The sequence below is a fragment of the Podarcis bocagei genome (assembly GCF_964188305.1).
Source record: "Podarcis bocagei genome assembly, chromosome: 4".
NCBI lineage: Eukaryota > Metazoa > Chordata > Lepidosauria > Squamata > Lacertidae > Podarcis > Podarcis bocagei.
The window spans coordinates 70,237,077-70,263,061 of record NC_138128.1 but is presented as its reverse complement, the minus strand read 5'-3'; the positions used below and the strand labels follow the sequence as shown (position 1 = coordinate 70,263,061).

Sequence of the window (25,985 nt, the reverse complement as noted above, 5' to 3'; positions counted from 1 at the left end):
ATTAATGCAATAAAATACATTAAGGGCCACCATCTTTGTCATTCTTTGTCCTCATCACAGCCATTTTATGCATTTCTGGCTCCCTAGCAGTTTGTCATTTTCGTATCATTAAGTGATTATTAGAGATTTCACTGAATGTTGCAATTACTTGGCTTAGAACCCAGAAGCCAATAACTCATAATGGTAAGCTTTAAAAAGGAGGCAAACATTAAAGGCACCGAAATTCTTCTCCAGATTAAATTTGACTCTGAGTTGAAGAATTCTTCCTTTTCTCCCATGCACACACTTAGGTCACTGATAAATTGGTAGAAGTGTCTCCTTCCCATCTTTCTCAGGTTTTCTGGCACTTGGCCCATTATTGCAGCTATATTCTAGTAACTAGAGGATATATTCTAGTAACATGCTGTCACCACAAAAAGCAGCAACTGATATGTAAGGGTGCTTGAGAGCTCATGAAGGTTGGAAATTCACAGGGAGCTGCAGGTACAAGGTCACATCTCCATTGTGAAGGAGTGACATGCTTCAAAACATCAACTTCAGACAGCAGAAACAAAGAAATATCTGAAATTAATAAATATTTTGTAACATTAATTGCCCAACCCAAAAGGCATCGTAAAAAAACCTAAACACCTTGAAGCCCAAAACTGCAAGCCAGCAAAAAATTCATTTTAACTATATGACATTTGGAATAGAAGAAGGCCAGAACTGACGAGACCAGCTGCACCTCTTTTGGAAGGGAATTCCATTTAAGGAATTTGGTTTGGATCGTAACTGGACTCAGTAATTATCAAGCTGTGTCCTGACTATTTAAGGAAGATATTGGATTTACAGAATCTAGTTCAAATCTCTCTCTCTCTGACTCATCACTACTTAGTATACCTTATCATACTTGTATGATAATTTGAAATTTATCAATAGAGTTTTATTCTTGCACAGTTCCTCTGAGATCCTGTTAACTGGGGTCCACTTTGCCCAAAACATACTTGGCTTGTTGCTTTGAGAAAATTTGCTTTAAGACATTGCTTCTTTCTGTAGAAATGAAAGTTGAAAATGTTGTGACGTGGGGTTTGTGATTTCAGCTCTCTTGATATAACATGCTGGAGACAGTTCTCTAGTAATACCTCTTTATTAAAGCAACAAGACTAAAGACTGGGGAGAGGAAAGCTACATTTATAGGGGCAGGGAACTAGCAAGAAAGGATACATTTTGGAGGGAACAATATCAGGCAATCACAGTCCTGCCTTTTGGAGGGAACCAATAAGACAGAGGATCCAAATACAGCAGCTTAAATGAACCAATAGTAGCTGTACCCTCTGGAACCAAAAGGCAGTTACTTTACCCTAATGCAAATACAGACAATAATAATACAGATATAAAATCCTTTGACTCAATACACAACACCCCTCCCCCCCCTAGTGAGCACAGCAGACGTAATCTCTCAGGTACTGTGGGGTCCTACAACTTCTACTTGATCTCCTGACAACAGGTGTTGCAGGTTCTGGATTGGGTGTTACCTGTGGTAGAGGGGCTGCTCTAGGGGTTTCGTCAGGAACAGATGGAGTCCCAGACATCTCAGGGTCCCCTATCTGTACCTCGTCATTGTGAGGACTAGCAGACCCTGGTTCATTTGTTAAAGCCCCTGGTGACTGCACCTCTGGGCCATTTTCACTCTGGTCTTGCAGCTCTGCGTTGTTAGCCAGGGATGAATTATCTGGCTCCTCCCTGCTGAGCGCCCGGCGCCTCAGCTGATCTATATGTCTCTTCCACACTTGCCCATTTTCCAAGGTCACATAATAGGACACAGGTCCACTAGCCCGGGTGACCACACCAGCCACCCACCGCGAACCTCGTGAATAGTTCCTCACCCAGACCAGATCTTCAGGGGCAAGATACCTTGTTGTGTCAGTCTCAGCCTGGGGGGTTGCTCTTGAATTATGGTTTGGCATTTTATCCGGGTGGACATAATTCAGCACCGTTACCAGTCTCCTACCCAAGAGCAGCTCAGCTGGCGACTTGCCCGTCGCGGTACACGGCGTCGCATGCTGCAAAAATAACATTCGCGCGATGCGAGCTGACCAGTTACCCTCCATTAAGCGCGCAATGGATTCTTTGGCTGTTCTTACCATGCGCTCAGCCTGCCCATTGGAGGATGGGTGAAAGGGCGCGGATGTGACCCCTCTTATGAAGTTATCAGCCAAGAATGCCCTGAATTCTTGGGATACAAAAGCTGCCCCATTATCTGATACAATGGTCTCAGGTAACCCGTGGGTTGCAAACAGCTGCCTCAACACCTTGATTACAGCAGCTGATGCCATGCTAGGGACCATCGCCACTTCTAACCATTTGGAATATGCATCAACGATAACCAAAAAGACCTTTCCTTGGAATGGCCCAGCGAAATCTAAGTGCAGCCGGCTCCAGGGAGATCTGGACTGCTCCCACCAGTGGACTGGTGCTCTGGCCACTTCTGGCCGCACCTCTTGGCATGCCTTGCATGTTCGTACCCATTGTTCTATGTTCTGGTCCATTCCAGGCCACCACACATAACATTGGGCTAGCGACTTCATCCTGACCATTCCCGGGTGTCCCATGTGAAGCGTCTCAAGAACCCTGTTTCTCAGTGGTGCTGGGATGATCACCCTATCTCCCCACAGGAGACAACCCTTATGCATGGACAACTCGTGCTGCCTAGTCGCATAAGGCCTGAATTTGTCTTCATGCGGACCACCTGGCCACCCCCTCCCCACCCAAGTGAGCACACGGGAGAGAACAGCATCTTTCCTTGTTTTCTCAGCTATATCAGTAGCCGTTACAGGAGCCCCCGAAAGTGTTTCCAGCAACATTATGTGCTCCGCTGGAGCAGGATCCTCAGTGCTCCCGCCAGGAAGGGGCAATCGACTCAGCGCATCAGCGTGGCACAACCGTTTCCCCGGCACATGGGTCAAGGTGTACTGGAACCCGTTCAGGAATATAGCCCAACGTAACATTCTGGGGGAGAGAATTTGTGGCGTTTGTTTGTTCGGGTTGAACAACCCTAACAGTGGCTTGTGGTCCGTTTCAATGTAGAAATGGCGACCGTACACATAATCATGGAACTTTTTGATTCCTGCCACAATTGCAAGCGCCTCTTTGTCAATTTGAGCATAGTTGCGCTCCGTGGGCGACAACGTACGGGAATAGAAAGAGATGGGCTTTTCCGACCCATCCGGTTCCCTATGACTTAGCACCGCCCCCAGGCCGTATTGAGAGGCATCACATGCCAGGACCAGAGGCTTTGACTCGTCATAATGAGCAAGGACGCTCCTGCTACTCAGCATTCCTCGCAAGGAGTCAAAAGCCTTCTGCTGCCCCTGCCCCCATCGCCACACATTCTTTTTCTGCAACAGTCTATGTAATGGTTCAGCTACCGAAGCTTTCTGGGGTAAGAACGAATGATAAAAGTTAATAAGTCCCAGGAATGACTGCAACTCCGTCTTGTTCTGTGGTCGTGGCGCCTCGATGATGGCCTTAATCTTAGCATCTGGGGGGTGGATGCCTGATGCATCAATTTTAAACCCCAAGAAATCCACAGTTGGCACCCCAAAACTGCATTTTTCCTTTTTCAGTTGCAACCCCACCTCCTTGAACTTGAGCAACACTGCACGAACACGCGCAACCAGTTCCTGTGGGTCTTTTCCAGCAATCAAAACATCATCAAAAAATGGCAAGACCCCCGGCAGACCTCTTAACAGGCGTTCCATGAGCCCTTGAAAAATCCCTGGGGCCACACAAACTCCAAATTGTAATCTATTAACTCTGAACGCCCCTTTATGTGTGACAATAGTCTGTGCTTCCGCTGATTGTGGGGTTACTGGCAGCTGTTGGTAAGCTTGTGCCAGGTCAATTTTGGCGAACACCTTGCCCCCAGCCAGTTTAGCCAACAGATGTGATACGACTGGAATGGGGTATGAGTTTCCCCTGAGTGCCTTATTGATAGTGCATTTGTAATCTGCACAGATCCTGACTTCCCCATTTGCTTTAAGGGGCGTGACAATTGGAGTCTCCCACTTAGCAGAGTCCACGGGTGAGAGAACTCCCTGCTTGACCAATTTATCCAGCTCTGCTTTGATCTTGGGTTGCAGTGCAAATGGCACTCGCCTTGGTTTGAGTCGGATTGGGGCCACCCCAGGGTCCAACTCGAAGTCAACTGGGGGCCCTTTATAACAACCCAGTTTTCCATTAAAGAGACCAGCAAATTCTTTGCATAATGCATCGCTCATCCCAGGGCAGGTTTGGATTGAATTAAGCCCTGATATACTCAGTCCCAGGGCGGGGAACCAGTCAGTGCCCAGGAGACTGGGGCGACTGCCCTTCGCAATCACCAGCTTGAGTACAGCCTGTTTGTCCCGGAACTGTACTCTCACGGCACACATTCCCATAACATGGATGCGGCCCGCTGAGTATGACTGCAAGGTTGCCGCGAAGGGCTCCAGAGGGGGCAACTTACCCCTGGGGAAGAATGTCCTCGCGGTCTGGTCCGACACGATAGTGAATCCAGATCCGGAGTCCACCTCCATGTCGCACTGCTGACCCTCAATCTTCACCTTGATGTGTGCCTTGCCTTGCGCTGGGAACTGCACGACCCTCCCGTTGATCTCCGTTACGTAGTGGCAGTCCTTTAGAAAATGGGTTGCTGTGGGCGGTCTGCGATGCTCCGGTCTAGGTGCTCCTGTCGCTCCCAACGCCGCCGATCTACAGACCCTGGCGATGTGACCTGTCTTCCCGCACGTCCGGCACATAGCATCCCGGAAACGACAACTCTTCCGCTCATGGTTTCCGCCACAACCTGGGCACCTGCCTCGGTGATCTTTGTGCACTGTGCAGGCCTGACGCACTGACTCGACCCCACGAACTGGGCTCTGGCTCGGAGTAGCCTCTAGCTCGTCCATGGCATGCGCAACTTCTATCTGTGGCTTAGGGGCCTTGCGACTGGCATCAAGCTCCTCTCTTTCATAATTCTCCATGGCGGTGGCCTCCTTCAAGGCTGAAGCAAGGGTAACCTCTTCTTTAGCCACAATGCGTCTTCTGGCTTTCTTGCTGCTCAGACCACCGATAAACCGATCCAGGAGAGTCTCTTCCAGATTTTGGAAGTCGCAGTGCTGAGCGAGCTTCCGCAGTTCAGCCAGAAATGCAGATACAGGCTCCCCAGCATGCTGCTGCCTCTTATGAAACTCCATCCGCCGAGCCATCTTGGTCTCAGTAGGCGCCAAGTGGCTTGTTAGGCAGGCAAGAATATCTTTGAGAGATGTCTCACTTAGCTTCGCTGGAGCAAGCAATGCCTTGGCCAGCTTGAAGGTCTCAGGCCCACAGTAGCTCAGGAATGTGGCCCTTCTTTTGCTGGCATCGGTGATCCCTTGAGCCTCTGCGAAGAACTCGAAGCGTTCGACGTAGTCTTCCCACGTGTGGGGCTCTGATGGCTGGAAGGGCTCCAATACCCTTGGACTCTCCATTGTCCTGTGGGCAGGGTCGTCTTCTCAGCTGGCCAGTGAGTCTTGTTCTTAGCTGCAATCCGGACTCTGAGGCAGGGCTGCGTTTAACCGCTCCTCAGCATTCCGGATCCCACCTTCGTCGCCAGTTGTTGTGATGTGGGGTTTGTGATTTCAGCTCTCTTGATATAACATGCTGGAGACAGTTCTCTAGTAATACTTCTTTATTAAAGCAACAAGACTAAAGACTGGGGAGAGGAAAGCTACATTTATAGGGGCAGGGAACTAGCAAGAAAGGATACATTTTGGAGGGAACAATATCAGGCAATCACAGTCCTGCCTTTTGGAGGGAACCAATAAGACAGAGGATCCAAATACAGCAGCTTAAATGAACCAATAGTAGCTGTACCCTCTGGAACCAAAAGGCAGTTACTTTACCCTAATGCAAATACAGACAATAATAATACAGATATAAAATCCTTTGACTCAATACACAACAGAAAATACCATCTGACCATTTGTGTATTTCATTCTAGACACTAATAACTTTTTGACAGAAACAAACAAAAACAAAAAATCCTTCCAGGAGCACCTTAGAGCAGTGTTTCCCAACCACTGTTCCGCGGCACACTAGTGTGCCGCGAGATGTTGCCTGGTGTGCCGCGAGATGTTGCCTGGAGGGAGGCGGGCGAGTCGGGCGGCGAGAGGCGGGGCGGCGGCGGTGAGGAGAGGCCGCCCAGCGCGGGGCTCTCGCCGTCTGCCTGCCTGGCTGCCTGCAAGCTCGGCGGGCAGCGCCTCCGTCCGCAGCGCCCGCCTCGTGGCTCTCATTCCCTGCCCCTGCCAAAGCTCACCCAGCCAAGCCGCGCTCTCCTTCCTGCCTCGCTTTGCTGCCTCCTCCCCCCCCACCCCCAAAGCTTGGAAGTTCCCCGGCAAGGGGGAGGGAAAAAAATTGAAACTTACACTTTCGTGTGTCCCTCCCGGCGTGACGCTGCGCGCTGACGTCACGGGGCTGTAATGGTGGTGTGCCTCGAGATTTTTTTCATCAAACAAGTGTGCCTTTGCCCAAAAAAGGTTGGGAAACACTGCCTTAGAGACCAACTAAGTTAGTTATTGGTATGAGCTTTTTGTGTACATGTACACTTCTTCAGATACACTGAAACAGAAGTCACCAGACCCTTATATATAGTGAGAGAGGCTGGGGAGGGGTATTACTCAGAAGGGTGGTGGGAATGGGTGATTGGCTGATAGGTGTGGTAAACCTGTTGACGACTGTTAACGACTGCAATTGGTCTTACAGGAAAAAGCAAGGGGTGAGATGGCTAAAAATAGCTTTATCGTGTATAATGAGATAAGAATCCAATGTCTCTATTCAGACTAGGTCTCTCCATGGTTTTAAGTTTGGTAATAAGTTGCAATTCAGCAACTTCTCTTTCCAGTCTATTTCTGAAGTTCTTTTGTAATAAGACGATGAGATCTTGTATAGAATGTCCTGGGAGATTGAAATGTGTCTTGTGATTCCTGATAGCAGATTTATGTCCATTTATCCTTTGGTGTAGGGTTTGTCCAATATAGGGAGCTGAAGGGCACTGTTGACATTTGATGGCATACACAATGTTAGAAGATGAGCAATTAAATAGTCCTGAGATGGTATGTTTGATGTTGGTGGGGCCAGTAGTGGTGCTGTCCAGGTGTAAGTGGCAACAAAGTTGGCATCTGGGTTTATTGCGGGCTCTGGTACCAGTGTCCATGTTAAGTCTGCTTGTTGTATTGTTGTGGGTGAGGAGTTGTTTAAGATGGGTGGCTGTCTGTAGGCAATGAAAGGCCTTCCTCCCAGAGCTTGAGAAAGAGAACTGTCATTGTCTAGGAGCAGTGGCGTAGCGTGGGGGGTGCAGGGGGGGCTGGCCGCACCGGGCGCAACATCTGGGGGTTAGGGTTAGGGGCGCAAATTACTTGCCTTGCCCCGGGTGCTGACAACCCATGCTACGCCACTGTCTAGGAGAGGTTGTAGATCTCTGATGATGCATTGAACTGTTTTAACTTGGGAGCTGTATGTGATTACTAGCGGTGTTCGGTTATTTTCTTTTTTGGGTGTGTCTTGCAGCAATTTTTTTGACAGAAGTTGAAGAGACAATGTGTGTGGAATCCTTATGGAATAACTCATTCTCTGAATTACTAAAGATATCTGTGGCAAGTCCAACTTGTCAAGACTGGCATATTCAGACACTTACGGAGGCATTCCTAAAGGCTCGTGAAGAACCCAGTTCACTTAAGCCTGCTGCCTGCCTGTGAGAGTAACAACAGCTACCTGCACATCTCAGGGACAGATAGATCATCACATTAAAGGCATGCTAAGGGAGACCAGCAAAGTTTTGTACCATCCCCTTCATGGATGATTAATAATCCTTGCTATTGCAGGATGTGAGCAGGCATGGGATAAAATGAGGTGTTCTATTGGTGTTTTCTTAGTTTAGGCAGGGGTTCCATATTTGTTTGTTTTAGAGGAGGAGGAAGATGGAGCCCTATTTCTATGTGAGCAAAGAGAACTCTATTTGGCTCTTATTTTGCATATGTGAGCCCAGAAGAATAGTAATACCCAGTTTAACTAGAAATGAGAGGAGGCAGTCTCATTTGGTTCCATCCACTTGTACTCTTGTTTCTGATAATTCTTTATAGGTTATCATATCAAAAGCTCAGCCGGTTAGAGCATGGCACTGATAACATCAATGATTGCAGGTTTGCTGCATATTGTTGCATATTCCTGCATTGTAGGGAGTTGGACCAGACGATCCTCAGGGTCCCTTCTATAGGACCAGTGGTGGACTTTGAGCTCTCAAATTTCAGCAGTGCTAAAATTTGGCACCCTCCCACATCTCTCTCATTACATTGTCCACAGCATTTTCATGGCGCAGCTGCACCAGTCAGCAACCTTAAAACCTTCTATGACAGGACATCCATTTATACTTTATATATAGGGAGTACTACATCTGCATAGGTATTTCAAAATAAAGTTTGTAGCACCTACTTTTGTTCTTGCAAATTATAACCACAGGGTATTATGCTTTAAATGGATAAGTTATCTCCTAATTACACATTATTACCAACATCTTATCCTAAATCATGATAATCTACATCATTAACATTGTTAAATAATAACTCCATTAATGGTCTTAGGAGACTAATTGCATCCAGTTGTTGGTGATGATGCCTTTATGCTTAAGTATGAATACTTTTAGATATAAGATACTCATTAGCATTGATTAAACAATGCGGATGCAAATAACTGCCAGAACTATATAAGCCCCAAAGCAGCATTTGTTGTTTTCAAACAGTGTTCAGCAAGACCTAACTAAAATGTTAATGAAAGCAGATTACATCTTAAGGGGAAGGGGGGGGGGGAACTTGTATGAATGAGTTGTTTTTTCCTTATCTTTTCCCAGCATATGGTTTACCTGGAGAGGCGGCTAATTTATAAATGGGAGTCAAATGGGTCTGGTGGGCTACCATTGTACTTGGAAGGTAGTAGTTCTGGGACCCAAATTAATAGGGATGATACAGGAGTTGTACTGGACCATAGATGCATTAATAAATATACATTTTTATTGTCACATCAATTAACATTATAATCACAAGCCAAATGTCCATATAATTTAGTTTCCCAGCTGGGCATCACATCCTTTTGGTGACATGCTAGCACTGCAAGAGGAACCATTATATTTAGCTGTGATCATCAACATCTTTGCACATTTCCTGTGCCATATAATTTTGTAAAGATTTCTCTACAAAATGTGAGGGAAAGTTTCTAAAAGAGACCTTTCCAAATGTTAGCAGAAGAGAAAAGTGTCTTTTGTTTAGTCTCCAAAAAGCAACCATCTGACTCAGCCTGGGACTCGAGACCCAGAAAAATATAGGAAAACAGATGATAGTGTAGGACTGGTTTGTGACTGCTTTCCTGCCTTTGGAGTGATGGCCAGCAAACTCAGAAAACTACAAAGAAAACTACACCAGGAACACTCATTCTGCATTTTCTGATGGCATATATGAGTCATTATTTGATGCCGTAGTCAGTGAATAAGCATACATGTGAAAACCCTTAGTGTGGAATAGTCTAGTATTAAAAGAGTGCAGTTTTTAACTTCAGTGAAATGTTTCAGTGAAAGATGCTCTGAAATGCTGTGTGTATGAGAGAGGGATAAGGAAGGAAGGAAGGAAGGAAGGAAGGAAGGAAGGAAGGAAGGAAGGAAGGAAGGAAGGAATGCTAGTATTAAAACAGTTACCCCCACCTTTCCACAAAACAGTATTTTTTTTTTAATCCAAACATAGCTATTCTCTGCCTCCATAGTCAGAGGCAGTAATGCTTCTGAATACCAGTAGCTAATAACCACAGGTCCTCCTTATGGATTTCCCACAAAAATATGATTGGCCACAGAGAGAACAGGATGCTGGATCACGCGGGCCATTGGCTTGATCCAGCAGAGTCTTCTTATGTTCTCAGATTTTTTATATCTGCATTTTCCCAATAACTCTTTTTTAATAAACCATGTAGCATACTTTTCTTTCAATCCATGTTTTTCACAAGCAGGGTTTTTTTTAGCCGTAACTCTCCTTAACTCAGTTCTGGCACCTTTCAGTGGGCGCCATTACCATTATAAGAGAACAAGGGAGGCATTCATGGTGAGTTCCGGCAACTCTTTTTTCTATAAAAATAGCACTGTTCATGAGATTTCGGCATTGCAAGAGGTTGAACTATGTGGCCCTCAGGGTCTTTGCAACTCTACAGTTCTATGATTCCATGATAACATTCTGTTCCTTCATGTGACTGGGAGCGGCCGCCGAGACCATATAACGCCGGTCTTGAAAGACCTACATTGGCTCCCAGTACGTTTCCGAGCACAATTCAAAGTGCTGGTGTTGACCTTTAAAGCCCTAAACGGCCTCGGCCCAGTATACCTGAAGGAGCATCTCCACCCCCATCGTTCTGCCCGGACGCTGAGGTCCAGTGCCGAGGGCCTTCTGGTGGTTCCCTCATTGCGAGAAGCAAAGCTACAGGGAACCAGGCAGAGGGCCTTCTCGGTAGTGGCTCCCACCCTGTGGAATGCCCTCCCATCAGATGTCAAAGCGATAGACAACTACCTGACATTCAGAAGACATCTTAAGGCAGCCCTGTTGAGGGAAGTTTTTAATGTGTGATATTTTAGTGTTTTTTGGTTTCTATGGAAGCCGCCCAGAGTGGCTGGGGAAACCCAGCCAGATGGGCGGGGTACAAATAATAAATTATTATTATTATTATTATTATTATTATTATTATTATTATTATTATTATTATTATTATTATATGTGTCAGCATGTGTCAGTGATTGCATGCTTACAGGAGAAGCACATGTTTTCTTCTTAAATCAAGAGGACAGCTAGAATGAGAGAGTGGGAAATCCCACTGGACTTTAGATGTGTCTTTCTTTAATTTCCATTTACTGTAGTTCTCTGTAGTGATATTATTTGTTGTTATCTGTATCTGTATCTTCTTCAGTTGTTCCCAAATTTATTTCCCCTTCAATTTGCAGTTGTACCCAAGCCCATGTACTTATCAACTATCTTTTAAAGTCCCTTAAATGATCTTCATGAGATTTTTAGTTTGTATAGCTTGCAATTTGTTGCCCAACTGTCTTCTGTTGTTGGAATAATGAACTTCATGTAGGGCAAGCTCAGTACTTTTCCAGACAACACTTTGTGTTATTGTTCCATTACTTTATTCCATCAACCAGTTTCTCTACGAATAATACAGTGTTTTATCATTCCAGGAACTGTGCCTTCAGAGGATTAAGCAGCTTTTGGGCCTCTTCAACAGAAATGGACCTAAGGCTTATTCACGACCTCACCAAGTTATCTTCTTATATTGACAACTGCACCAACATTGAAAAATGGGCGTGAACTAAGGGTAATTTTAATTGTCATTTTTAATGCCTTAGCTGTAAGGCTGAATGCTATTTCCAAAGTGAACTAATGCAATGACACATGTCACAAATGCAAAGAATTAATAATTATATGGCCTTGGTGGCTAAGAGTACCTCTTTCCCACTATGGTTGGTTCAAATCACCAACTGGGATGTCCAAATCACTAAGGTGATTTGGAAACTTCAGCTGGCAATCACCTGATTACTGAGTGGGAATCCATTTAGATTATACACAACTTTTTCATTTCATTTCACTTTTAATTTGTATACCATCTTTCTATAATACTATACACAAGGCAGTTTACAACGACAAAATATACAACAAAGAACACACACCATATAATAATCTGATCCAATACAAAACATAACTTTAAAATGGAATGACATATCAAATAAAGTAATTTTCAGTAATCTATTAGAATATAAGAGTACAAAACAATTAACGCTCAAATAATAAATAAACAAACTCACTCTTCACAGTTACAATAAATAATTACTAAACTATGATCTATAAAGATAACTGCAAGTCACAATGCAAATCACAATGAATAACATACCACAATACATACAAAAACATGTAAAAGGATCCAATTGAGAAACAAAGACACACAATTTATATAATTTTAAAAAAATGAAAATCCCTGAATTCCACTTCTCCCTTCTTAATGAACAACAATGACAAAAAGCACTTCCCACCACCTTGGTGAAGTTTATTCTAGTTTCTCATGTCCAGAAATAATTTCATGGAGAATCAGACTATCAGTATCTAGTGTTCAGTCTCCACTGCCGGAAGTACTGTGCCTCTGAAGAGCATTTGCTGGGAATCACAAGTGGGGATTGTACTGTTGCCCTCATGTCCTGGTTGCAGACATGGGGCTGGCTTCTGTCAGAACAGGATGCTGGACTAGATGAGCATATGGTTTGATCCAGCAGAGCCCTTTTTACGATTTTACAATAGTATACAAATATGCTATCTTAAATGTTATTGTTTGTGCAGTAGAGATGCACGATTCTACATATTCTTTCTTAGAAAGTTGTGAACATAAGATTCTGTTATCTTTCATTCCCCTGTGTGTCCCACCCATTTTTTTCTAGTCTAAACTTTACATAACATTTTCACTTGTCCTCATATATTACTTTAATGATGCTTCCCTCTTGATTGCAGGATTTATCAATGACAAAACAGTGACTGACAAATAGTTTTGTATATTTATGCAGACATAGTAAGGCAGTATCTAATAACAGCAAACATCTATACATGTAGTGCTTATCAAAGATGTGATTTAGGATATTGATTGGATGGAAATTTCATTTCCCTCTAATGATTAAGATTTATTAGTTAAATGCATCAGGTTTTTTCCTAGCTCCAAAACATTTGCTATTTAAAGAGAAATTGCTCTTTAAGGTTTTGTAAAGCTCTCAAATGGGTTGTGTCCACTGAGTCCAATGGAACAATGAATTTTTTATAGTTACTACTTACTGCCTTAGTGGCTGGCAGGTAATTACATATCATCAAGGAGGAGGTTGCTCAAGGTTCATGTATCCTATAATTCTTCACTATCTTTCCCATGCAGACATTTGCCCTAGAGGATATCAAAAATTTTATGGTGTTTCCTCTGTAAAGATTCAACCACTGCAAGTGAGTTATGTGCTCATTTCTGCAAAGCAGAATGAACAACACTAATGTGATTTTAGACGGCAGATTCATTTTCAGAATGATGATGATGTGTCCTTATCTTTTAGAAGTTCCTTCTGTGCAAATCTAAGGCAGATGAGAAATCATTCAAATTGCATTTCAGAATTTAACTTTGAAACAAATGTCATCTGTAGTATATCTGCTTTTTAAAGAATACTGCAATGGGCATCTCTTACTACAGCTTAGATGCTCCACAGTTCCATGGCATGTGGTGCTGAGTATAGCTTGGAGTGTAGAAATGGCCTCCTTGTAGACCCCACCTTGCTTCAAGGCATGCAAAACTTTAACTTGACTGAATCAACCTACATCGCAGTTGATGTTCAGGTTGTCTTTGCAACATCCCCAGGGGAAGATATAACTGAGGTTAAAAAAGGTAAAGGTACCCCTGACCGTTAGGTCCAGTCGTGAACGAGTCTGGGGTTGCACACTCATCTCACTCTATAGGCTGAGAGAGCCAGCGTTTGTCCACAGACAGCATCGGGTCATGTGGCTAGCATGACTAAGCTGCTTCTGGCGAACCAGAGCAACACATGGAAACGTCGTTTACCTTCCCGCCAGAGCGGTACCTATTTATCTACTTGCACTTTGACAAGCTTTCGAACTGCTAGGTGGGCAGGAGCAGGGACCGAACAACGGGAGCTCACCCCGTCGCGGGGATTTGAACCACCGACCTTCTGATCAGCAAGCCCTAGGCTGTGGTTTAGACCACAATGCCACCTGCATCCCCCTATAACTGAGGTTAGTGGAGCCATATTTATGAAGCAAGGGCAAGGTCTTAGATACAGCAAAACTTTTCATCTAGCAGGTCTGGAAAAGGGTACAAGGACAATAATTGAAAAGCTGGGTTTGTTTTTCTCATCTACGGGGGTCCTTCCTTACCCAATTTTTTAGAAAGCTATGAAAATAAGTAACAATAGCATCCAAGAAGGGTTCTTATTAAGAATGGTAGTCACTGTTGGCTCAGTTTGAGTTGAACTGTCCTCATTTCTGTCACTGAGAAAGCCACAATAACTCTCTTAGATTCAGTGTTGTGCAGTTGGCAGGAGATCACCTGCTCATGAGCTTCCAGTAGGCATCTTGTTGGTTCTTCTGTGAGCAGAACACTGGATTAGATTTTCATGTTCTAATCTCCTGGGGGAGGGGCAGGATTTACCTACCGGTAGTTCTTATAGATGATAGATAGATAGATGATAGATAGATAGATGATAGATAGATAGATAGATAGATAGATAGATGATTGATTGATTTATAGATAGATAGATAGACGATAGCTGATAGATAGATAGATAGATAGATAGATAGATAGATAGATAGATGATAGATGATAGATGATAGATGATAGATGATAGATAGATAGATGATAGATGATAGATAGATAGATAGATAGATAGATAGATGATAGATGATAGATAGATAGATAGATAGATAGATAGATAGATAGCATCATGTACTTTGCTGGTACCGTATAGTCATTAAAAAAATTATTAATTAATTAAAATTATATCATGCTCTTTCCCCACAGAGAAGTCTAGGGCAGCAAACAATAAGTGATAAAACAAGAAAAACATATTTTCTTTTTTTAAAATTCCAATGCAGATGCAGATTTGGAAACATCTCAGATTAAAAAGCTTGTTGAGAGAGGAAGATCTTCAGTAGGTGCTGAAGTGACAACAGGGACAGTCTTAGTGTGTTCAAACAATTAGGAATACTGTTTGGGTAAGCACAACTGAGACAGTGATTGTCCTACTGTGTGAGAGAGTATTCATATCATTATTTTATGATGATATTTTATTATCATTGTGTGAGTAAAGTTTGGCCAATTTAGGCATTCTGAAATATGAAATGCTTTGAAGATTCCATTACATATAAATTCATTATATGAATAGTTTTAAAAACTGACCTACTTTTCTCTTTGTTTTCAATCTGAATGGAGGGAAATGCAATTGAAATGAAAGCTTACTGGAGATTGCTGGTTTTGATTTTATATCTGGTGATATAATTTTGATAAATTATGTATCCTCTCTTCTGCAGTAATCTAGGACAGGAAATGGCAAACTATGCCAGGTATTAAAGCCCATGAGGAGTGTGCACAAGCTGGGTACAAAGCTTTCTGTAGCATGAACCATTAAAAATAATCAAGTGAGGCATTTTGGGACTATAAACAAGCTCACATAGGATTTCAAAGGTCATTCAGAGGGTCATCTGATTTGGCTGAACAAGACTCCCCCAAACATATAAAGGAAGTATTGATAACAGTATCTAGGCTTCTCCACCCTCATCTCTGATATCCACATGTTGTTCTTTGATAGAATTATTGATTAGGAAATGCATACAATACATTTGAATTGAATTACCCATAACTTGATTGACTGATCTTATGGAAAGTAATGGGCACATTGGAGAAGTGTGACCTCCCTGCTTGCTCCTTCCTTTTGCTTTGGTTAGAAGGTGTGGAACTGGGCTTCTCCTGCTGTGCCTCTGACCCTTTCAAACTCCATCTTGGGCAAATCAGATTGTTCCAATCCTTATACTTCTTTCAATATAACATAACAATTTCATCTGCTGAGGCATTTTATCAACATGTGATGACTGTGCTAGTCTTTGTGTATATAAACTGATGCATTAAAAAATAAATTGTGAAGACTTTTGGAAAGCTTTATTTCATTTCATTTTAGGGGCCATCTCAAGGTACCATTTCAAACACTTTGTTGATTAGAAGAGTGACAAAAACAGCATAAAAAGTAATAAAATTAATTAACATTACTCCCAATATTCTTGTGTGAATTTTGACTCCCTATTACCATAAACCCCCTTCATGGATCACTGCCTTGCCATGGCGAAAGGGCTTGAATAACTCAGAGAAGCTATGAGCTATGCTGTGCAGGGCCACCCAAGATGGACAGGTCATAATGGAGAGTTTTGACCAAACATGATCCACCTGGAGCAGGAACTGGCAAGCCACTCCAGTATCCCTGCCAAGAAAACTCCATGGACAAAGACAACAGGCATATAAAAGTTATGATGCTGGAAGATGAGCCCCTCAGGTCGGAAGGCATCCAACATGCTACTGAGGAAGAGCAGAGGACAAGTAGATTCAGAGCTGATAAAGCGGTTGGGCCAAAGCCGAAAGGTTGCTCAGTTGCGGATATGCCTGGAAGCGAAAGGAAAGTCCAATGCTGTAAAGAAAAATATTGCATAGGAACCTGGAATGTAAGAACCATGAACCTTGGTAAGTTGGATGTGGTCAAAAATGAGATGCCAAGAATAAATATTGACATCCTGGGCATCGGTGAACTAAAATGGATGGGAATGGGCGAATCAGTTCGGATGACCATCATATCTACTACTGTGGGCAAGAATCCCGTAAAAGAAATGGAGTGGCCCTCATAGTCAACAAAAGAGTGGCGAAAGCTGTACTGGGATGGAATCTCAAAAATGATAGAATGATCTCGATATGAATCCAAGGCAGACCTCTTAACATCACAGTAATCCAAGTTTATGCACCAACTACTGGTGCTGAAGAAACTGAAATTGACCAATTCTATGAAGACTTACAACACCTTATAGAAATGACACCAAAGAAGGATGTTCTTCTCATTATAGGGGATTGGAATGCTAAAGTAGGGAATCAAGAGATAAAAGAGATAAAACAATCTGGTAATCACAAACACTCTTTTCCAACAACACAAGAGACAATTCTACACATGGACATCACCAGATGTGCAACATCGAAATCAGATTGATTATATTCTCTGCAGCCAAAGATGGAGAAGCTCTATACAGTCAGCAAAAACAAGACCTGGAGCTGACTGTGGCTCAGATCATCAGCTTCTTATAGCAAAATTCAAGCTTAAACTGAAGAAAGTAGGAAAGATAAGGGGCCGGTAAGATACAATCTAAATCAAATCCTTTATGAATACACAGTGGAAGTGAGGGACAGGTTTAAGGATTTAGATTTGGTGGACAGAGTGCCTGGAAAACTATGAATGGAGGCTCGCAACCTTATACAGGAGGCAGCAACAAAAACCATCCCAATGAAAAGGAAATGCAAGAAAGCAAAGTGGCTGCCCGACAAGGCTTTACAAATAGCGGGGGAGAGACTTCCGGGGGCGGCGCGAAACTGTAATGGCGGTCCTCTTCGGGCTCTGAAGAGGGGCTCCGCGGAAAAGGGTCGTTCGCTGCGGCATAGCGACGACCCATCAAGATAAACCACGGGTAGAGTGAGCCCGTGGCCGTGGGACTCGGCGGGCACCAGAAGCTGCTCCGAAAGCACAGAAGGGACCCCGTAAGGAGACCCGGAGTGAAGGAGGGGTAGCGGTGCTGTGAGTTCATCGCTCTTTCCGCGGAAGCGAAGCCGCGCGGCTGTTACAGATGAGCGCTGATCCTTCTTCCTAAAATCAACGCTAAACTGCAAGCAACATACCCGTGAGTAAAGGGGTTTAAAATTTGGCAAAGAAATTCGGTTAATTTGGCTGAAAGCGGGAGACGAGAAAAGGGAAGTCCGTCTTCCGACATTGCTGACAAGATCAAAGCAAAGCTTTTAGAAACGGAAGCATTTGAAACGGGGCTTTGGGAAGCTTAAACTTTTTCGTGCCATAAAATTTGCTTATTTTATTGAGCTGAAGGTGGAAATGGACATTGACTAAAAGAAGCAGCAGATGGTGACTTTCCTCCTATCTTTTTTCTTCTTTGGGCTGTATTTTTAAAGAGCCAGATTGTCGGGCTGCCAGAAAGAGAGACTGTATCAAACTGCGGAAACAGTTGCAAACTGTGCTAGAAAGTAATTGTTACATTTGAGCAGAAAAGACTGATTGGGATACTGTTACAAGCACCTTTCGTGAAACTTTGTCGATTTATAAAAGGTGCTTTGGGAGATCTTGAATTTATGAAGGGACTTTTGGATTAACGAATTTACTGTTTTGAAATAATTTGGAACTTTAATGGCGGATTACTTCCTTCCTTGTCTTTGAAATCGGGTGGCACTCCCCCTACAGGGCTTTCGGATTACAAAATCCTGGGAACTGACTTTTGTTTTGAATTCCATCTCACTGGCTGTTTACTCCTGAATTTGTCTTTCCCATGGAACAATAGACAATTTGACCTTGAACATTGACAGATGTGTAATGAGTGGTGCAGGGAGAACAAGAGCGTCTAAAGCAAAGGAAACTAAAGAGGCTAAGGAAAAAGAAAAGGAAAAGGAAAGAAGACCAGCACAATTTGTACAAACAACATTGACCCAAGGACGCCGTTCGTCGGTCCCAGCTGTACTGGTGTCTCATAGAGAACAAGGGGAAATAACTGAGAAGTCCACTGAGGAAGATATGGCAGCAGGTGGGTCAGACACACTATTAAAACAAATATTGGAGCAACTATCAAGTTTAAATCAGAAGGTGGACGATCAGTCTGTGAAGATAGATAAAGCAACTTCCTCGATCCAAAAACTGACTGACCAAGTTTCCCAGCACACGCAAGCCATAGAGAAATTGCAAGGAGCAACAGCGGAAAATCGAGAATTAGCTGGAGAAGCAATCCAGAAAGTGGGAGTCCTACAAAAAGAGGTGGAAGAAATAAAAGGAGAAGTTAGGCCCCTGCACAAACAGGTGGGTGAACAACAAGTCTATCTGTCAATGGTGGAACTGAAAAATCGTGAGAGCAACATCAAATTGAGAGGTATTCCAGAACTCGAGCAAGGAGACTTGATTGGATACTTAACACAGGAATTCTCGAAGTTCTGGGGTTTAAAGGAAGACACGGATTTCAGGATTGTCTCGGCATATAGATTGGGAAGACTGGTAAGGAAAGACAGATCCAGAGACTGCTTGATAATTTTAAGAACAAAGGAAGAGAGAGACAAGATCCTAGGCCTTCACTTCAAAAAAGCAATTGAAATACAAGACAAAAGAGTGGAAATTTACAGAGATATCCCGAGGCAGCTGCTGGACCTTAGAGCCACCTATACAGAATTAGCAAAATTGCTGAGACACAACGCAATCCCCTATAGGTGGGAGTTTCCACAGGGATTATCCTTCACCTACAAAGAAAGGAAGGTTAAAATAAGAACACCTGAAGATAACCAAAGGTTCCTTCACGACCACGGAGAAGATCTCCAAAAAGGAGCGGATTGGCTTCCAGTTTTACCAGCACCAGCACTGCCCGGAAGTGGGCCAACGCCTATACCTTCGGGATCTGAACAAAAGGAAGACACCCCATCTTAAGAACATCTTAAATAGAACAGGATGTCTCTGCAGCTACTTAGTTGGAACATAAATGGCGGGAATTCTCCGGAAAAAAGGAGAAGGATATTTCATATCCTAAAAAAAGAACAATTGGATGTAATATGTTTGCAAGAAACACATGTGACTAGGCTCCACAGGAAAGTATTAATCAATAAAAGACTTGGCCAAGAATTTATCTCATCAGACAAAGTTAAAAAAAGAGGTGTTGTAATTTATGCAAAGGAGAACCTGTCGCCAAAATTTTTATTTAAAGATGATCATGGAAGAATCCTCGCAATTGAAATCCAAACACAAGGGGAAAAGATTTTGATATTAGGAATCTACGCGCCAAATGATGGAAAATCAGAATTCTACAAGAAGCTGCATGAGACAATGATGGACTATTTGGACTATGCTAATATTATTGTGATGGGAGATATGAATGGGGTGGTGTCTACAAATATGGACAAATCCCAAAATCAAAACTTAACAACAGACGGCAGACTCCCTAAAACTTTCTTTGAAATGACAGACAATATGGACTTGATTGACATTTGGAGGACAAGGAACCCCTTGGGTAAAGAAGGAACTTTCTTTTCTGAGGCCCATTTGTCATGGACACGAATCGACCAAATTTGGATATCTAGAGGGCTGGCTCCGAAAACGAGAAAAGTGGAAATCTGCCCAAAAACCTGCTCCGACCACAATGCCATAAAAATGGAACTGAGACTTTTCCCAACTGGATCCTTCAGATGGAGAATGAATGACACCTTGTTAAGAGATCAAGAGATTGTGAAGAAGGCCCAAAAAACACTAAAGGACTACTTTGAAATAAATTTGAACACTACGGTGGAGAAAAGAACAATCTGGGACGCAAGTAAAGCTGTAATGAGAGGGTTTCTGATTCAACAGAATTCGATAAAAAGAAAATATTGGAATGGAAAAAAAGAAAAAATTTTAGAGAAAATAAGTGAAGGAGAGAAAAAATTGAGAACCAAACCGAAATCTAAAGAGGTGCTAAGAGAGATCAAATTCCATCAAGCACAATATTCGAAACTGATCAATCAAGAGATTGAGTGGAAAATCAAACAAATGAAGCAGAGATCGTTTGAATCAGCAAATAAATGTGGAAAGTTGCTGGCTTGGCAGCTGAAAAAAAGACAAAAGTTAAATACGGTTATAAATCTGGAGATTCAAGGAAAAATAGTTCAGAAACCAGAAGAAATAAGAAAGTGCTTCCACAGATATTTCAAAGAGCTCTACGCACAGGGGCCTCAGAAAGAATCGGAAATGGACCAATTTTTGGAAACAAATGGACTACCTAAAATAAGTCAAGATAAAAGATCAATTCTTAACAGCAAAATAACTCAACAGGAAATTGAAGGTGCCATCCAAAACATGCAGCTGGGCAAATCTCCAGGCCCGGATGGACTCACCTCCAAATATTACAAAACTTTGAAGGATTTCTTGATACAACCGTTGTTGGAGGTTTGTAACCAGATCATGGAGGGGAGGAAGGCACCGGAAACGTGGAAAGAAGCATTTATCACATTGATTCCCAAGTCAGAAAGGGAAAAGACTCAGCTTAAGAACTACCGTCCCATCTCACTCCTGAATGTGGATTACAAAATTTTTGCAGACATTTTAGCAAGTAGACTTAAAAATGTATTAAATGAAGTAATTCACAAGGACCAAGCAGGCTTTCTCCCTGGTAGACACATGTCGGACAATACCAGGAACATTATTGATATTTTGGAGCTGCTGCGAATTAAAAATACAAGGGCTGCTTTAATCTTTATTGATGCGGAGAAAGCATTTGGCAACATTTCTTGGATGTTTATGAAGAAGAACTTGAAAGGGATGGGAGTGGGACGGGGGTTTGAAAATGGATTAGAAGCAATCTATTCAGAACAAAAAGCTAAATTGATAGTGAACAATGTGGTATCGGAGGAACTTCGAATTGAAAAAGGGACACGACAGGGGTGCCCTTTATCCCCTCTGCTATTTATTTCTGTTCTGGAGGTTTTGCTGAATATGATTAGGGAGGACCAGCTGGTGCAAGGCATAGAGGTCGGAGCGAAACAATACAAACTGAAAGCCTTTGCAGATGACCTAGTCTTGACAGTACAGGAGCCAGTATCTAGTACAAAAAGAGTTTTGGAACTTATTTTGGAGTTTGGTCGGGTGGCGGGATTCAAGCTAAACAAACAAAAAACTAAGGTTTTGGTCAAAAATCTGACACCTACAGAGACAGAGGAGTATCAGAAAGAGACAGAGCTAAGTGTGGTTAAAAAAGTGAAATACCTGGGGGTATACTTGTCCACCAAAAATTTAAACCTTTTTAAAGATAACTATGAAAAATGTTGGTTGGAAATTAAAAAAGACTTGGATATTTGGTCAAGATTGAAACTTACCTTGTCAGGCCGAATCGCAGCTATAAAGATGTGTGTTTTGCCTAAAATGCTATTTTTATTTCAGACCCTTCAGGTCGTGGACAGAATGGAATGTTTTGGAAAATGGCAGAAGGATATTTCTAAGTTTGTCTGGCAGGGCAAAAAGCCCCGAATAAAATTTAAAATACTAACCGACTCAAAAGAAAGAGGGGGGTTTGCCCTGCCGGACCTAAGGTTGTACTATGAAGCTGCAGCCTTCTGCTGGTTGAAGGATTGGTTTTTGTTGGAAAACACCGATGTCCTAGATCTGGAAGGGTTTGATAATGTGTATGGTTGGCATGCATACTTGTGGTATGACAAGGCGAAGGTTCATAAATTGTTTAAAAATCATATTGTCAGAAAATCAATTTTTGCCGTCTGGATGAAGTACAAGGATTTATTAGAAAGCAAGACCCCGAGGTGGCTATCACCTGTGGAAGCCAAGATTTCTAAAAAAAAGCCCAATATGGAGGCCTACTGGCCAAAGTATTGGGAACTGATTGAAAGAGTTGGAGATAACTGGAAGCTCCAAAGCCAGGACAAATTAAAAGGTAAGGTGCGAGATTGGTTACATTATGCTCAAATTCAAGAGGTATTTAAAATGGACAGAAAAGTGGGTTTCCAGTTGGAGAAATCGAAACTGGAGACGGAGCTGCTAGAACCAAAGACTAAGGTACTTTCGAGGATGTATGACTTGCTGCTTAAATGGAACACACAGGATGAGACAGTTAAATCTGCTATGATAAAATGGGCACAGGATGTGGGACACAACATTATGTCTGAAGACTGGGAAAGGTTATGGAACACCGGTATGAAATTCACGGCATGTAGTGCCTTGAAAGAGAACATTATGAAAATGGTATACCGGTGGTACATGACTCCAGTCAAGTTGGCTAAAATATATCATCTTTCTGATAATAAGTGTTGGAAATGCAAGGAGGCAGAAGGGACATTCTTTCACCTCTGGTGGACCTGCCCGAAAGTAAAGGCCTTCTGGGAAATCATACATAATGAGCTGAAAAAGGTATTTAGATATACCTTCTCTAAGAAACCAGAGGCCTTTCTCTTGGGCATGGTGGACCGGAAGGTGCCAAAGAAGGACAGAACCTTGTTTATGTATGCAACCACAGCAGCTAGGATTCTCATCGCTAAGTTCTGGAAAACACCAGATTTACCCACACTGGAGGACTGGCAGACGCAGTTGATGGACTACATGGAGTTGGCAGAAATGACTGGCAGAATCCGAGATCTGAGCGAAGAAACTATGGAGGAGGACTGGAAAAAATTTAAGGACTATTTGCAAAAACATTATAAGTTGTTTGAATGTTAAGATAGTGCACGATTAAGAAATGTTATGTTTCCGCAATTTATTTCAAGAAATGATAAAGTAAGTATTGATAGAAAAAACGAGAAATATTTGAAACAAATTATTATGTTTATTAAGTATGTCAAAACTAAATTACAATTTTTTGAAATTGGTAACATAATATATTTAAAGGTATAATAAGATGGGAAACAAGATAACAAATTGCTGAACTGGCTAGAACAATGAATGCAATGCTGAGAGGATGTGAGGAGGTCCAAAAGTGAATTGCTGAAAGATGTTAAGGAAAGTTTCATAACACTTTTTCTTGTTTTTATTTTTCCTTATATATATATATAAAAAATGTTTCTTGTATGTTGCCATGTAAACAAATTTGTTAATCTATGAAAAGAAACGCAATAAAAAATCTTTATAAAAAAAAAAAAAAATACAAATAGCGGGGGAGAGAAGGCAAGTAAAATGCGAGGGAGATAGTGAAAGTTACAGGAAATTGAATGCAGATTTCCAAAAAATAGCAAGGAGAGACAAGAAGGCCTTCTTAAACAAGCAATGCAAAGAAATAGAGGAAAACAACAGAATGGGAAGAACCAGAGATCTGTTCAAGAAAATTGGAGATATGAAAGGAAGATTTTGTACAAAGATTACCATAATAAAGGACAAAAGTGGCAAGGACCTAACAGAAGCAGAAAACATCAAGAAGAGGTGGCAAGAATACACAGAGGAATTATACCAGAAAGATATGGATGGCTCGTACACCCCAGGTAGTGTGGTTGATGACCTTGAACCAGACATCCTGCAGAGTGAAGTCAAATGGGCCTTAGAAAGCACTGCTAATAACAAGGCCAGTGGAAGTGATGATATTCCAGATGAACTATTTAAAATTTTAAAGATGATGCTGTTAAGGTGCTACACTCAATATGCCAGCAAGTGTGGAAAACTCAGCAGTGGCCAGAGGATTGGAGAAGATCAGTCTACATCCCAGTCCCAAAGAAGAGCAGTGCCAAAGAATGCTCCAACTACCGCACAATTGCACTCATTTCACACGCTAGCAAGGTTATGCTTAAAATTCTACAAGGCAGGCTTAAGCAGTATGTGGACCGAGAACTCCCAGAAGAGCAAGCTGGATTTCGAAGGGTCAGAGGAACCAGAGACCAAATTGCAAACATGCACTGGATTATGGAGAAAGCTAGAGTTTCCGAAAGACATCGACTTCTGCTTCATTGACTATGCAAAAGCCTTTGACTGTGTCGACCACAGCAAACTATGGCAAGTTCTTAAAGAAATGGGAGTGCCTGATCACCTCACCTGTCTCCTGAGAAATCTCTATGTGGGACAAGAAGCTACAGTTAGAACTGGATATGGAACAACTGATTGGTTCAAAATTGGGAAAGGAGTACGACAAGGCTGTATATTGTCTCCCTGCTTATTTAACTTATATGCAGAATTCATCGTGCGAAAGGCTGGGCTGGATGAATCCCAAGCCGGAATTAAGATTGCCAGAAGAAATATCAGCAACCTCAGATATGCAGATGACACAACCTTGATGGCAGAAAGTGAGAAGGAATTAAAGAACCTTTTAATGAGGGTGAAAGAGGAGAGCGCAAAATATGATCTGAAGCTCAACATCAAAAAAACTAAGATCATGGCCACTGGGCCCATCACCTCCTGGCAAATAGAAGGGGAAGAAATGGAGGCAGTGAGATATTTTACATTCTTGGGCTCCATGATCACTGCAGATGGTGACAGCAGCCACGAAATTAAAAGACGCCTGCTTCTTGGGAGAAAAGCAATGACAAACCTAGACAGCATCTTAAAAAGCAGAGACATCACCTTGCCAACAAAGGTCCGTATAGTTAAAGCTATGCTTTTCCCAGTAGTGATGTATGGAAGTCAGAGCTGGACCATAAAGAAGGCTGATCACCGAAGAATTGATGCTTTTGAATTATGGTGCTGGAGGAGACTCTTGAGGGTCCCATGGACTGCAAGAAGATCAAACCTATCCATTCTGGTGCCCTGAGTGCTCACTGGAAGGACAGATCATGAAGCTGAGGCTCCAATACTTTGGCCACCTCATGAGAAAAGAAGACTCCCTGGAAAAGACCCTGATGTTGGGAAAGATGGAGGGCACAAGGAGAAGGGGACGGCAGAGGATGAGATGGTTGGGCAGTGTTCTCGAAGCTACCAGCATCCGTTTGACCAAACTACAGGAGGCAGTGGAAGACAGGAGTGCCTGGCGTGCTCTGGTCCATGGGGTCACAAAGGGTCGGACACGACTAAACGACTAAACAAGAACAACAACAACAACATTACCATAAACTGAGATGAAACATAGGTGCCATAGCAGTTCATGTTCCAAAACCACATTCCATTTTACAAAGTTCCCATTGACTTCACTGACTGTGTCATACAGAAAAGATAGATGCTTTTTCCTAAATATATTGCGGGTGTACGATGAGGTCATCAGATTTGACCTCACAATGCCTTTTAAGTTGTAAACGTTAGCAGAAAATACATAATTCAGGGATCTACAACTGCCTGATGGTGTTCTACTACATTATTTATATAAAGATCTAATGCCCATTAATCCTTATCGTGCACAATGACTGTACATCTATCTCCTTAGTGCAAAGTTGTGTTCAGCACTTCCACAGTGAAGTAATCGGTTTAGAATGTATATTTACAGGCTGAATATGCCAATTAAGAAGCAGGAAACTTAACATTTATATGCTTTTACCTCTCATTCTTTTTGAAGGGCATTCTGATTTAAGCTAATGAAGATAAAGTACTTCCCTCTCTCATCTGTTTCACAATCAGTTTTGTTTGTTAAAGCAGAAATTGGAAGTTAGAAAAAGTGTAAAGGATTAAAGTTTATTGCTTTAGCTTCAATGAGAATGTTATCAGAGCA

At 42.4% G+C, this 25,985-nt stretch overlaps 1 protein-coding gene across 14 annotated transcripts in view; it reads left to right on the top strand.

The window, feature by feature from the left end:
* The window catches only part of PCDH15 (protocadherin related 15), a 678,468-nt gene that overhangs the window by 204,502 nt on the left and 447,981 nt on the right, over positions 1-25,985 (top strand). For 11 of the 14 annotated variants that reach the window (XM_081189558.1, XM_081189563.1, XM_081189555.1 and 8 more), the window contains one exon: positions 11,261-11,397. The exons of the other annotated variants lie outside the window; for them this stretch is intronic. The gene's annotated coding sequence lies outside the window, so the exon portion shown is untranslated. The remainder of the gene's footprint in view (positions 1-11,260; positions 11,398-25,985) is intronic. 14 annotated transcript variants of the gene reach the window in all.